Source organism: Hipposideros armiger, unplaced genomic scaffold (assembly GCF_001890085.2).
Source record: "Hipposideros armiger isolate ML-2016 unplaced genomic scaffold, ASM189008v1 scaffold_33, whole genome shotgun sequence".
Lineage (NCBI taxonomy): Eukaryota > Metazoa > Chordata > Mammalia > Chiroptera > Hipposideridae > Hipposideros > Hipposideros armiger.
Window position 1 is genome coordinate 369,615 of NW_017731383.1, and position 14,632 is coordinate 384,246.

The window sequence follows — 14,632 nt, forward strand, 5'->3', positions numbered from 1 at the left end:
GCCCCCGCCCCCTCCCGCGGTGAGACACCGCCCCCTCGAGCACCGCCTGAGCCCCGCTCGTTTCCCCGCCCCGCGGCTCAGCCTCAGCTCGTGATTGGCCATGCTTCTAGGTAGGCCTCCCCGCATTGGCCGAGGAGCTTCAGGTAGCGCTGTCGTGATTGGTGGACATACGCATTGTTCCCGCCCCCGCCCCGGGTGCGGCACGCGATTGGCTGGCGCCGGAACGATCTCCTCCGGGGTCGGACCTGGGCGGTGTGGACGAGGCCTCGGGCGGCGGCGGTGCAACGGCTCGAGGCAGGTGAGCTCCTGGGCGGAGGTCGGAGCCCGGGTCGGGTCCGGGGGCCCCGGTCGGGTGCGGGCGGGTGGGGTGCGGCTGGGGACAGGGCGACGCCCGCGGCGGGCCGGGCGCTGCGGGGACGCAGAGCCGTAGGCCCCGCCTCGGCCGCCAACGGCCGCCGCCCCCGCCTCAGCCCGGCGTTGTTGGCTGCGGGCGCGCTGCGCAGCCGGAGCGTCCCTCCCTCCGCTGCCGGTCCCCGCCTCGGCCCCAGCGGCCCGCGCCCCACACCGCCTGGCGCCCCCTCCTCGCCAGGGCCCCGGCGCGTCCTCAGGACGTGGGCTTGGCGTCGGGAGCTCGGCCTCCCCGGAGCCCCCGGGGCCTGCGCGTCCCTGCCCCGCAGCCCTCGCCCGGGCGCGGGCGTTCCTGCAGGTGTGCGCCCTCGGGTTAGGTGCAGGGCGGGGACGGCTTGACCACCTGGCGGGCGCGGAGCCCCGGCCCCACGCGTCCCTGCAGCTCTCAGCCTTGCGGCGGGGAGGCAGGCGGCAGTGTGCTCCCCGAGGGCCCGACCGCGCCGCTCTCGTTGGGAACCCCGCGTGGGAACCCCGGGACGGCCTCAGCCCCTGCTTGGTGAGTGCCCAGGAGCGTGCTGTGTTCTGGCCCATTTCCATCCTGTCGGTCGGACACGTCGTAGTTCTTTTAAGTCTGGAAACTCAGGATGATGGTTAGTTCCAGGGAATGGTCTCAGATTATTTTCTTTGATAATTTCCAACTTTATTTTCTCTCAGTTTTTTTCTCTTCAGTGTGTTTTGGAAATACTGTCACTTGGGCATTGGACCTCTTGAGCCGGTTTTCTACCTTTGTCTTTATCTCCCATTTTGCAGAGTTGCCTTTTTGGTCCACTTTCTGAGAGATTTCCTCATTCTTCTAATAATCCACATAGCATTTTATTTGGGCCATCCTATTTTAAATTTCCTGGAGTTTTTTTAGCGGTGTTTTTTTTTTCTTTCCTCTAAAATTTAGCAACATGTTCTTATTTCATAAATGCAGTAGCATCTCATTCTCTTTCCATGGGCTCGTGTGTGTGTGTGTGTGTGTGTGTGTGTGTGTTGCTTTGGTCTGTCTGCCCTGAAATGTCAGGCGACCTTGCGTGACGCATACACCTGAGGGTGGGACCCTGCGTGTCCTGTGGAAGGTCTGTGCACCTGCGCTGGCCTTGTTGCTGTTGGCTGACAGGACGGGTTGGGTTTCCTTGAGGAACCCTCAGTGTCATTCTGTTTAGATGCTTTTATTGGGCTTTTTAGATTCCCAGAGAAGGGCTTTCCAACCTCCTGCCTCGCTCTAGAGGTTAGGTAGAAGCGTGCGGTTGTGGCCCTCGACAGTTATTATAGTAAAGAAGCGCTCACTTACCCCCCTTTCCAGGAAGGCCTCCTGGAACGCCAGTGTTCCCTGATCCTCTGGCCTAGAGAACCCTAGGTTTTCCCGACAGCCTTTTTGGGGGCTGGATCGGGGGTATGCGTGGTGGCTAGCTACTTCTTTTTATTGTAGTGAAATACACAATGTAAAACTGACGATTTTAACCTGTACAGATAAGTGGCATGAAGTACGTTTGCAGTGCTGGGCAGTCGTCACCGTTGTCTAGTTGCAGAACCTTGTCGTCACCCTAAATAGAAACCCCACCCCCTTAGCCACTGCTCCCCATGGAGGCCACTGCCCACCTGCCTGTGAATTGGCCTTTTCCGGGTTTCTATAGAAATGGGTTCATGCAACATGTGGCCTTTGGGGTCTGACTTCTCAGTCAGCACCGTGTTTTCACAAATGTGCCACGTGTCTGCATTTCATTTCTTTTTATGCTGAGTAATGTTCCATTGCGTGAATGTACCACCGCTTGCGTATCCTTTCGTCTTTAGTGGCCATTTGAGTTGTTCCCACTTTTGCCTGTTACGATGACTGCTGTCAACATCTGTGTGCATGTTTTCGTTGGAGCGCCTGTTTCCAGGCCTTGGGGCGTAACCTAGGAGCGGAGTTGCTGGGTCACATGGTGACTATTTAACCTGTAGAGGAAGCGCCACACTCTTTCCCACGGTGGCTGCGCCCTTTTGCAGTCCACCAGAGGTGTGCAGGGCTGCAGTTTCTCCACAGCCTCTTCAGCACTTGTGATGATTTTGAAAAATTATGGCCATCCTAGTGGGGTGAAGTGATATGTCGCTGTGGCTTTGGTTTGCATTTCCCTAGCGACAAATGACTTTGGGGGTCTTTTTCTGTGCTTTACGTGTTCATCTTCTTTGGAGAAATGTCCATTCAAGTCATCTGCCCATTTTTAAATGGGTTGTTTGTCTTTTTGTTGAGTTGTAAGAGTTCTTTGTATGTTCTGGTTACTAGGCTCTTATCGGATATGTGACTTGCACCTGTTTTCCTCCGTTCTTTGGGTTGTCGCATCACTTTCTTGGTGGTGTCCTTTGACGTACTAGTTTTAATTTTGATGAAGTCCAGTTTATCTGTTTTTTCTTTTGTTGCTTGTGTTTTTGGTGTCAAATCTAAGAAACCATTGCTAAATCCAAGGTCATGAAGATTTATCCCTTTTTTTATTCAAGAGTTTTTTTTATAGTTTTAGCTCTTGTGTTAAGGTCTCGCTCCATTTTGATGTGGTGTGAGGTAAGGGTTCTGCTTCATTCTTTTGCACATGAACGCCCAGTTGTCCCAGCGCCATTGATGAAGGGACTATTTTTGCCCTGTTGGATTGGCCCACTTGTAGAAAAGCGGTTGACTATAAACGTATAGGTTTATTTCTGGATCGCAATTTTGGTTTTTTTGGTCTGTATGTCTGTCCTTATGCCAGGAACGCACTGTTTTGTGGTAAGTTTTGAAATCATGAAGTGTGAGTCTTCCATTTTTGTTGTTCTTTCTCAAGATTGTTTCGGCTATTTGGGGATCCATTCAGTTCCATATGAATCTAACGATTTAGCTTCACATAGCTGCAAAAAAGACCGTTGGGATTTTGATAGAGATTGCACTGACGCCGTGTAGCACGTAGGGGAGCATTGCCAGGCTGATTGTTACGGTAAGTTGTCCAGCCTGTGAACAGGGGGTGCCTTAATTTATTTGTGTTCTTCAGTTTCTTTCAGCAGCGTGTTGTGGTTTGCAGTACCAGGCTTGCACTTCCTTCGTTAAATTTATTGTTTTTTGTTTGTTATTTTTTATGCTATTATAAGAAGAATTGGTTTCTTAATTTAATTTTCAGATTGCTCATTGTTAGTGTATAGAAATACAACTGATTTTTGTGTGTTGACCTTGTATCTCGTAACTGCACAATTTGTTTATTAGATGTAATAGTTTTTTTGTGTGAATTCTTTAGGATTTTCTATATATAAGATCTGTGAATAGAGATAGCTTTACTTCTCCTTTTCCAATTTGTATGCCTTTTATTTCTTTTTCTTGCCTGATTGCTCTGGCTAGAACTTCCAGTACAGTGTTGAATAACAGTGGTGAGAGTGGGCAACCTCGTCATCGTCCTGATCTTAGGGGAAAGCTCTCCGCCTTTCCCCATGGGGTATGATGTTAGCTGTGGGTTTTAGTAAGTGCCCTTCGTCGGGTTGAGAAAGCTCCCTTCTAATCCCAGTTTGTTGAATGTTTTTATCATGAAACAGTGTTGGATTTTGACAAGTGCTTTTCTTGTATCAATTGAGATGATCACGTGGTTTTGCCTAACTGCTTCTTAAATAGACTTTTAGCATTCTATTCCTCCTGTGTTTTGATTCCATCCTGTACCTTCACTTGCAAATGTACGTAAGTGCCACTACCTTGAGTCTTCGGGGTTCCATGATGAAAATTGGGTTATTCCTTCCTGTTCCTCATTATGATTCAGGTTTTTCTGACCTAAGGCAGTTTTCATTCACCCATGTGTTGTACAGCTTCCAAGTTTCTTGCTATTGTCTTTTCTCCCTTTCGTTTTGTTCTTTTGGATATATATATATATATATATATATATATATATATATATATGTCTTTTAAAGGAAATCCTTTTCAGGAGGTGTGTCTGAAAGAGAGTGGAAGCTTCTGTCCTTGTTCAGTGCACCATATTTTTTTTTTAAAGATTTTTATTGGGGAATTGGGGGGATGGGAACAGCGCTGGGGAGCCGAGGGAAGGGGAACAGACAAGTTGCTGTCGTTTTGTTCTTCAGTCTAGTTGTGGAGGACGTTGCTTCACTGGCCCAAGTTGGCACCATCATTGTGCTCTTCCCGGGTGAGGCAGATCAGTCACCGGCTTCTGAATGGCCGCTCACACTGGCTGCTGGCTACACACGGTAGCCCATGGCAACCCACTGCAGCAGAGGCTGCAGCCTACGCTGGCGACTCATGGCATCCCAGCTCCAGATTGAGCTGTTCAGCATCTTAGCTGTAGAGGGCAGGGTCACTGGCCCTCACATGTGGCATCCAAACCGGGGCCCTCTGGCGTCCCAAGCCAGCTCTTAACCATCGCGCCACTCAGCCGGCCCTCAATGCACCATTTTTAACTGGAAAGTCCTTTGTGATCTATTTTCAAAGAATGCCAGTATTTGATAGAGTGTCTGCTCATAATCCTGGTCCTGAATGTATGATGGTCTCCAGATTCTGAAGTCAGAGCCAGTTTGAATTTGCTTACAATAAATGCCAGTATTTATTTACAATATTTTTGGCAGAAGTGGTGACACAGGATGAAACCATCCTTCAGCGCTACAGCTCCTGCCCTTACCTAAATATTTCAAGTGAGTTAGGAGCCCAGGGAAACACAGTGCGTTTCCTAAGCCCACTGCTGATTCAAGCTAAGTGGTGCTGACCACGGCACAGACAGTGGTGATGGCCGAGCACAAGAGGTGTGGGGCTGGGCTTGCTGTCCTTAGTGCCAGTGGGGAGGGGCTGCCGCCCGCCCGCCTGCCTGATTGAAAACACTTTCCATCTTCCTCTTGTGTCCTAAATTTGGAACTCATTGCTATTTTGGACTGCTTACCAGACTTGATTTTCAGATAAAGGAGACTAGATGTGTTGGATCTGTGTTTGAGACTGTTTACTGCCTTTGGGCCACAATAAACTCAGGACTGACAGGAAAAGTACAGAATATGATGCTGGTGCTGACAGTAAGCTGTATGTCAGAGTCACGTGCTGTAACTGACAACTTTGTTAAGTCACCTGTGTAATTCGCTTGTCGGTTTTCCAGTTTGAATTATATTTGTAATTAAGCATGTTCGGTAGCTGGGTGCTTTCTTTTTCATTTTGTCACATAGGGACACTCAGTGGATGGTCACTGGCTGTGAATTTTAGCTTAGGAGCTATGAACTAGGTAAAGATGCTTTTTGACAATTGTGCCAAGTAATCCCGCAGGTCCCAGATTGATCAAGTATAGCTCAGTGACTCCCAGTGGGGGACTGAGAGGGCTGTCCCTGGGGCGAGCATGGCTGGAAAACAAGAGCAGTGCTTCGCCTGCCTGCTTTGGTCTTAGTCATCCTGTTGCCTTTGTTTGATCTTTTATTAACGTTGGAAGATGTGAGCTATAGCAAGACTATGGAAAAGGTGAACTTGATTTCTTCACTGACGGCAGGCCCCTTTAGTCCTGGGAAGGACTGTCTTCCAGCCTGGTTCTTCACGTTTAGGAGGACAGCATTCCAGGGGATGGAGAGAGGGTGTGGGTCAACTGTTGACATTTGTAGCGCCAACACAGTCCTGTAATTGCTGCTCCTAATTGTCACCCAGTTACATTTGGAAATGAGACAGAGCTGACACACCACTCTGATCAGATGAGGAAACAGAAGCACCGAGGAGCCATCAGGAGAAAGAACCAAGAGGCCCAGGTGCTAGGGACCCTTGCTGCTGTTCATGGATTCACCCAGCAATTGGGGCTTGATTTTTCCAGGGCGTGATCAGGCGAGCGAGGAGGACTCAAGTGTTTCTCACCTAGCAAGCCATAGGCGTGGCACCGAGTTCCTCCCACTTTTGGAGGCATCTGTAAAGTGTCCATCTTTACATTGTACAAGGGAGGCTTAGTCCCTGCCCTCAGAGAGCTCAGGGTCTAGCTGGACAGAAAGGCCCTTTGTGAGTCATTATCACAGTGTCTGTCAGGGAGGAGTGCCTGGGAGCACCAGCGCGAAACCTGTGCACGTGGGGCTGTGGAGATCCAGGAGGCCTTCCTGGAGGTGGTGTCTCAGCCGAACCCTAAGGATGAATAGAAGCTGGCCAGGAGCCTTTGGGGTGGAGAGAGCCAGCAGGGTGGGGGTGGGGATCAGGAAGCAGGAGGAAGTATGGGCACAGTGTGTGAGTGGGGGACGGGGAGGGCTAGCGAGCCCCGCCTCTCAGGAAGCCATGCTGTGGGTCAGCAGGAAAAGTGGCACTTGGATGGAGGTCCTGCCTGCTCAGTCTCTTGGGTCTCACCTGGAGGTGCTGGGAGCCCGTTGCGGCTGTTTTCTGGCTTGCGGGGCAGGACCAGAGGGAGGTAACTAGCAGGCAGCCAGCAAGGGGTGGTGCAGCAGGGGAGCGGGAAGGCAGAGGGGGCCTCGCCCTGGAGGGAGGGGGAGCAGGCTGGTGGCGACTAGGGCATGTGGACCGAGTGACTTGTGGATGACCCAGGCAGAAGTGCTCAACAGGAGGTAAACCAGGTTCCTTCGTCACATGGTGCAGAGGGTTCCCGATGGGTTAGGTCAGGTGGAAAGGACCGGGAAGGTGAGGCTGAGCAGTAGAGCGTGGACTCTGTCGCGCGCGTTCAGGTCCTGGGGTCATGGAAGGCCTTCCTCAGCAGGACCGAGACAGTCAGCTCAGCAGCAGACAGGCCTCCTGGCAGGTGTGACGTACACGTGCGCTTACTGTCCTGTGCAACAAGAAAAGAAATACGGCTGGCGGCCTCCCCACACTTCAGTGTTGGGCTAAGGGGCCCTGTTAGATGTGGCCCCCGGAGTCCCCACGCACACAGCTGCTCTACTGGGAGGTTCTCCCTGCCTGAGCCTTGCAGTGGCTGCAGCGTGGAGGCTGTCTTGAGGGCGGGACTGCATTAGCTGGGAGGACATTGGAGAATCCAGGCTCGACAGACGGAAATACAGTCAGGCTGCCATGGGTGCTGTGCCCTGAGATGGGAGGCCGGTGACAGTGACATGAGCAAGTAAGTGGGTCAGGCTCGCGCGACACCCTGAATGACAGCCCTGCCAGAGGAACTGGGGTCCCGGTTCACAAGGCCTGGAGCACTTGACCTTGGAAAGGTCAGATCCTGGTGAAGTCATTGTTCTCCCTGAAACTCAAAGCTATTTTCGTCTGTAAACAAGTGTGCCCAGCCCCTCCCTCCTGTTCCAGCAGTTTCCAAAAGGAGGGAAGAAACCGCCCGTCTAGGCTAGGAACTTTCTCTCCTACAGGGTTGCTGCTAATAATAACCAACTTTTTTTTGTTTTATCTTACGGTTTTAGTTTTCATTAATTTTGTTGTATTTACAACAGTGTTTCCGCCCTGTGCCAGGCAGTGCTGAGCAGGGTAGATGTGTTGACTAAAGAGCTCCCAGAGCGGAGCCGCTGGGACGGTCGGCCAGGTGCCCATCTGCTCCCAAGAACAGCACCCGGAGGGAGGCGCAGGTACTGCTGTCACCCCCTAGGCCCCCGCGCAGCTGTGACAGCCCAGGGAGGGGAAGAGCCTGGACCACACGGGTCTGGCTGCCCCACACTGCTGCTCAAGTGAAGACCGCATTGTTTTTCTTGTTGAAAATAATATTTATTGGGTTAATTGTTGTACTTATACAACCAGCACCTGCTCTTTAAGAAAAATTCAGACACAAGGGAGTAAGTGAAAACTAGAAATCCCATTCTCTGTAATTTGCCATCAGTTCAGTGCCGTATTTTTCTGGATGTTTCAAAAACATATTCAGGCATACTGATAACATCGTAATGTCCCATAAAGCCCTTTCAAATATTTTTAGGTTATAGTTGTTTTTTTCTGGTTCACTGTTTTAAATAATGAGTTCATTTTTAAGGATTGTCAGTATAAATCATACTTTTTCATAAACATTGCTTTGCTTCTTTAAAATGAAAATGGAGGTGCGGTGATGTAGAAGTCCACTGAATGTGATCTTTGGAAAATCATCATTTCTAACCCAATTTATGATTTTTTAATGTGTAGGCAAAAATAACTAATTTTTTTTTAGGCTTTGCATTGTTTGGTTTTAACAGAATTAAGACTGTGAGCAGAGTAATTAGGTTAAGATTGAGTACTAATTTTTATTAGCACTAACTTTTAGAAGGGCACCTTGGAATTTGAGTTTTAAAAGTTATTCTTTACAATGGACGTAATAATGAAACACGTGAATGTAGCACAGTTGCCCTTTGAAAACGGAGAGAGAGACACGGCCCCCCCTCCACACACCCCCAGCTGCCAGCTGAGGGCTGCAGGCCAGGGCACTGTGGGCTGTGTGGGCCAGATGGCGGTGCCTGGAGCTGTGCCCAGAGCTGCCAGGATGGTCCGTCTGCCGCTGTCTCCTGGATTGCTGTTTTCTCGGTGGACAGGCTGCAGACAGGAGCAACAGGTCTTGACGGTGGGTTCAGGGATAGCGTGCCATTGAAACGGGTGCGGTGAGCTTGACCTGTGACCCCACCAGAAAGCCTGTTTTCGGCCCTGGCTCACTTTTCACCTCAGCCCGCTCCATTGGTGACCGAATCAGCTACGAGAAACTTTGGTTTGAGCGTGTTCCGATGGCTTCATACATTGCTTAATAAAAAGATTGCCAGATGATATTTGTGCTTTATAGCGATGAAAGGAAGCGCTGCCCACCATTTTCCAGTTTTTCTTACAACTGATAGCATTTCCTAAGAACCCTGTGTGCTGGGTCTGTCCCAGAAACTCAGGATTGTATGTTCTTTGTTTTTGCCCCACTTGCCTGAAGCTGTTTTCAGCCCTGTGTGACTTGACATTTTAGAGTTTTTCAGGTGTGTTTTCTAGATTGTTACGAGATAGCACAGGCATTGTAAACAGTAAACATTCCAGCTGTATGTGGTGCTAGAACCAAATCCCGGTTTTGACCAAAGCAACAAGAACAACCCTGAGCTTTGCACTTTCATCTTCACTATGTATGTAAATGTTATCGATGCACAGGAAGAGATGAAGGGAATTGAAGGAGAAACCTGGTGTAACCTAAGAAGTCTCTTAACTCTCATTTAAAGCCCTGCTAGGAACTGGTGTCTGAAAAGACACTTGATCCCTGAGGTTTGTGACCAGAGTTTGCAGCCTGAACAGAGCCCTCTCCTTTTGCTTTGCTGGCATGTTCTCCACTAGTAAAAACAGTATAAGACACTTTTGTGCTTATGACGATAGTGCTTTTTCCATTTGAAGATGGCACTCTTAGCCCACCATCTCCTAAGGTGCATGCGTTTTCAATTAGGACTGACAGCTCAAAATCTAAAAGCTCTCCATCCAAAACACTTTTGTACGCATGCGGGCAGGAGGAGGCCCCCTTGTGAACATGGGGCTCCCTGGTCCCCTGTGTGCCAATGGGCTGGGCTGACCAGCCTGGGAGAGTCCTTGTGGGGGGGGATGGCGCTCTGGGCCCGATGTGAGCCCAGCTCCTTTGTGCAGCACGTGGCAGTGTTTGGCACTCAGGGAACGCACTGTGGCACTGTGACAGGGACGTCCCAGTCACATTGCTGTAGGGGAAGGGAGGGAGTGGCCTGGAAGGGAGTAGGAATGAGCTCGGGGAAGCCTGGAGAGGGCCCCTCTCTGTAATGCGTCAGTTTGCAAAATGTTGACTTCGGAGTCTCCAAGATTTTCTGATGCCATTGAAAACGTTTTCAATGCATTTTTTTCACATACCGTTTTGGTACCGTTCAGATTTTCCATGCAGTCAGATCTCCCGGAGTCTCAGGCTGAGGCCCGGGAGGCAGATGGGAAGGCTCTGGTGTCACCTGCAGGCTGTCTTTAGCGGTGATGTGAGCGCAGACTGGAAGCAGCGTTTTGTAAACGCTTAGCCTTTATGTTTCTCGCTCAGCAGGACTAGCAGCAGAGTTGCATTTTGCTGTTAGGCGTTGCTGATTCGCTTCTGAGAGAGAGCGGGAGTGGCCTCCTGACCTTTGGGCTCCGAGTTGGAGCCTTCCCAGCTGCTGGCGGACTTCCTCCAAGTCCGTCTTTTATTTAGGCCAGGGGTGAGTGACTTGCCCGTCTCTGAGTGCTAACTCAAGAGAAGAGACTTTTGTTTAATTTAAAGCATAGGCCATATCACTTTATTCCCCAAAATGAAAGCTTAATTTCAAAGGGAGTTTTTGTCATGTGTCTGGCACTGCCTCACACACATTATTTCACTTAATCCTTTTTAAACTTCATTTTATATTATTTTATAATTTTATTCAATGCTCACATTTTATAGAGTGAACTAAAGATTAATTTTAAAGTGTTCAGAATCCATGTCATGATCTGTTCCAGGGGAAAGACGAGGAGGAAAGAAGGAGATGCCGGGCTCCGGAGGAGGACTGGGTATGGAGAGAAGGAGTAAATCAATTCTCACACTTTATTCTGAGCCATGTGCACCCACCTGCCTTTTGGAGGCTCTGCTCAGCAGGAGGCAGGTCCTCCCGCCAAGAGAGCGGGTCTGCCTTGTACTAAGATGAGTTTCGCTGGAGAACATGCCGGAAGGTTGGCGTGTTGACAGGAGCAGAGGCAGGCTGCGGGGGAGGGAGCCAGGGCATCCAGTCGCACACGCCCAGTGCTGTCGTCGCTGCTGAGTGGCCGCAGTCCCTTTCTCTGCACGTTCCCAGCTTCCAGGGCATGTCTGCACGGCTGCTCTTTTAGTTGTGGGATCTTTGGGTGTTTTATTACATTTGTGGCTCCTCTTATAAAACATTTTACCAGAAACCCACCGCCATTGTCTCCCTGTTGTCGCCGGCAGGTCACTCTGCTCTGACTCTGTCTCTGCTGTGACCCTTTCTCATGCCTCTCATGGGAAATTGGACTGACGGTCAGTAGTGGCACTTGGCTCTTGGACAGAGTTTTAGTTCAGACACAAGAAGGTAAATGTCTTTTTCCATCGTGCATGAGGCCCGCGTTGGACCTCCAGAGGTGGCATGGCACAGCTTTATCATAAGTCTCATTGACTGGAGGGTTGGCTGCAGCGGGCCCTGCACCTCTGAGAGCTTTTGAAAACAGCATTTGTGTCACATTCGAAGTTAGCCACTATGTCTCTCTTAGGTGAACAAATGCGAGAACGCACATTTGCAACTTTTAAAGTAAAAGGCTGTGAGTTCACGGTCATGGGTACGTCCCTCGCCGGCGTGTTGGCTGCTCCTTTGGTGCTGAGTCCCAGGCTCACCTCCTCTGATCTGTCACCTCCTTCCCAGCACCGGCTTCCCGGTGTTGGGGTGTCCTCCACGCAGTCGGTGCTGTAGCCCAGAGCTGTAGGACCCTGCCCCATGAGCTGGCTGCTCTGAGCCCCGTGCCAGCCTGGGCCTCTAAATGGCAGCTGAAGCACTTGGCCTTGGGCACCTGCCGTCACTTGTTTATGACCCTGATTTCTGTAAGCCGACCCAAGAGGCACCCAGTTCACCGAGTCCCTAGCGAGTGGTAGGGCTAGTGAGCAGTGATGACGACAGCTTTAGGCTGGCTCACGTGCTTCCTGATGCAGGCTTAGTAAAACGTGGACAGGAAAGGTCGCTTGGGGATGAGGTTAGAAGTTTGGGTTTTGTTAGGGAGTAACTGAAAGGGAAGGAAAAACACTAGTCAGTTACCAACTCTAGACGAGGAGAATGATGATGGGGCATTAATAGTGTCACCGAGTCCAGCATGTCGTGGCTGCTCAGCCTGTCACCAGCGCGGTCAGAAGCCATCACCGCACTGTCCCTGGGCTGTGGCTGAGGCTCATCTGTGATGCTGGAAGGAGACCTGGCGTGACTGAGCTGGGAGCTCCGCTGTGCGGCTGCCGGGAGAGGGGCCGCCTGGGGCTGCGTGTGCCCTGACCAAGGCTGCTGTGTTGGCTGGAGCGGACATGGGGACACGGGGGACAGAGGCAGCAGGCAGGTGGTGAGAAGCCCACGCGTCAAGTGATAGGTGCTTTCCCTTGCAGAGAGGCCTGCTGTGTGCCGACAGCACCAAGTCAGAAGGGACTGTGCTCGTGGAAGGTGTGTGTGCTCATGGGCTAGTGGCTCGGCCCCTGAGCGGAGGGAGCTCAGGAGTGGTGGGATGGTTTGAAAATGCAGTTCTGTGGTATTGGTTGAAATTATTAGGCTCACTAAAATTTATATATATTAGCAAACGGTTTTATTTCTATGGATACTTAATTTTTTTTTTAAAGATTTTCTTTATATTGGGGAATCGGGGAAGGGGAACAGACAAGTTGCTGTCCTTTGGTTCTTCAGGCCCGTTGTGGAGGACGTCGCTTCACTGGCCCATGTTGGTATTGTGATCATTGCGCTCTTCCTGGGTGAGGCAGTCGCTTGCTGGCCATTGGACGGCGGCTCACATCGGCTGTCGGCCACTCACAGTAGCTTTACAGCAGCCCACAGCAGCGACTCACGGCAGCCCAGCCCCAGGTCGAGCTGTTGTTCACCATCTTAGCTGTAGAGGACGCAGCGTCACTGACCCTCATGTGTGGGACCCGAACTGGCAGTCCTGCTGCTCCGAGCTCACATCCCCAAGCCAACTCTTAACCAAGCCACTCACCTGGCCCTGGATACTTAATTTTTTAAAGAATATTTGGACTGTTTCAAAGAAAATGGGTGAATTAAAGTATTTTTGTCTTAGCTTATAGAAATCAGTCATTGATTTCATTTTTTAAATTCAGTTTAAACTAAAAAGCAAGAAATAGTTCACTCATTTCTCCCACCACTCACGCCCCCTCCCATCTCTGGCAACCTCCAATCTATCTGTTCTCTGTACTTATAAGCTTCTTTTTTATTTATTAAAATTTTTTAAAAATTTATTTTCTATAAGAGAGGTCATATGGTATTTGTCCTCTCTGTCTGACTTATTTCACTCAGGATGATGCCCTCAAATGGCAGAATTTCCTTCTTTTTATGGCCGAGTAATATTCCAATGCATGGGTGTCTACCACACTTTCCTTAGCCACTCACCCCCCACGGGCACTCAGGCTCCCGTGTCCCGGCTACGTGAAGAACGCCAAGTGACCAGACCATGGGCTGCAGGTTCCTTCTCCTTAGTGTTTCCATTGTCTTCGGATGAATACCCAGCCGTGGACTTGCTGGGTCGTAAGGTGGCTCTAGTTTATACCGCTTTCCATAGTGGCTGCACCAGTTTGCAATCCCACCCACTGTGCACGAGGCCCCTTTTCACCACGTCCTCACCAGCACTTGTGATTACTTGTCTTTTATGATGGCCATTCTGACAGCTGTGAGGTGACATCTCACTGTGGTTTTGACTTGCATTTCCCTGATGATTAGTGATGCTGAGCATCTTTTTAGGTACCTGTTGGCCATTTGGATGTGTTTTGGAAAATGTCTATTCAGTGCTTCTGCCGATTTTTTTAATGATTGTTTTGTTGTTGTTGTTGTTTGTTTTTGCTGTTGAGTTGTATGAGTTTTTATATATTTTGGGTAGTAACCCCTTACCAGATAAATGATTTGTAAATATTTTCTTCCATTTGGTTGATTTCTTTTCTGTGTTCTTTGGTTCCTTTGCTGTGCCAGGTGCTTTTTGATGTTGTTCCACTTTAGTTTTGCTTTTGTCGCTTTTGCTTTCGGAGTCATATCAAAAAAATCATTGTCAAGACTGATGCCAAGGAACTTACTGCCTATGTTTTCTTCTAGGAGTTCTATGGTTCCAGGTCTTACATTCAAGTCTTTAACCCATTTTGAGGTTGTGTTTGTGTGTCGTGTACAACAGGGGTCCAGTTTTTTTCTTTTGCATGTGGCTGTCCAGTTTTCCTAACACCGTTTTCTGAAGAGACTGTCCTTTCCCCATTGTCTGTTCTCACTCCTTTGTTGTAAATTAATTGACCAGATATGGATGGGTTTATTTCTGGGCTGTCTTTACTATTCCATTGATACATGTGCCTATTTTTATGCCAGTACCATGCTGTTTTAATTACTGTAACTTTTTGATATAGTTTGAAGTCAGGAAGCCTGATGCCTCCCACTTTCCTCTTAAGATTTCTGTGGCTATTCGGGGTCCTTTGTGGTTTCATACATGTTTTAGGATTGTTCCATTTTTGTTGAAATCAATAATTTGTGTGTGTGTGTGTGTGAGTGTGTGTGTATTTCTAGGATAGTCTTTAGTTTTAGTTTTATATTCCTTATATTACTCAACACAGATTATGATTCACATTGCTGCTATGAGCGTTTTATGTGTGTTGTTTTATTTTTTTGTAATTGGGAGTGTGTGTGTGTGTGTGTGTGTGTGTGAGAGAGAGAGAGAGAGAGA

General features: G+C 49.4%; 1 protein-coding gene across 1 annotated transcript in view; it reads left to right on the top strand.

Annotated features, from left to right (window-relative positions):
• The first annotated feature begins 193 nt into the window (after window positions 1-193).
• The window catches only part of SUN1 (Sad1 and UNC84 domain containing 1), a 50,676-nt gene continuing 36,237 nt past the window's right edge, over window positions 194-14,632 (top strand). The window contains exon 1 of the mRNA XM_019637416.1: window positions 194-298. The gene's annotated coding sequence lies outside the window, so the exon portion shown is untranslated. The remainder of the gene's footprint in view (window positions 299-14,632) is intronic.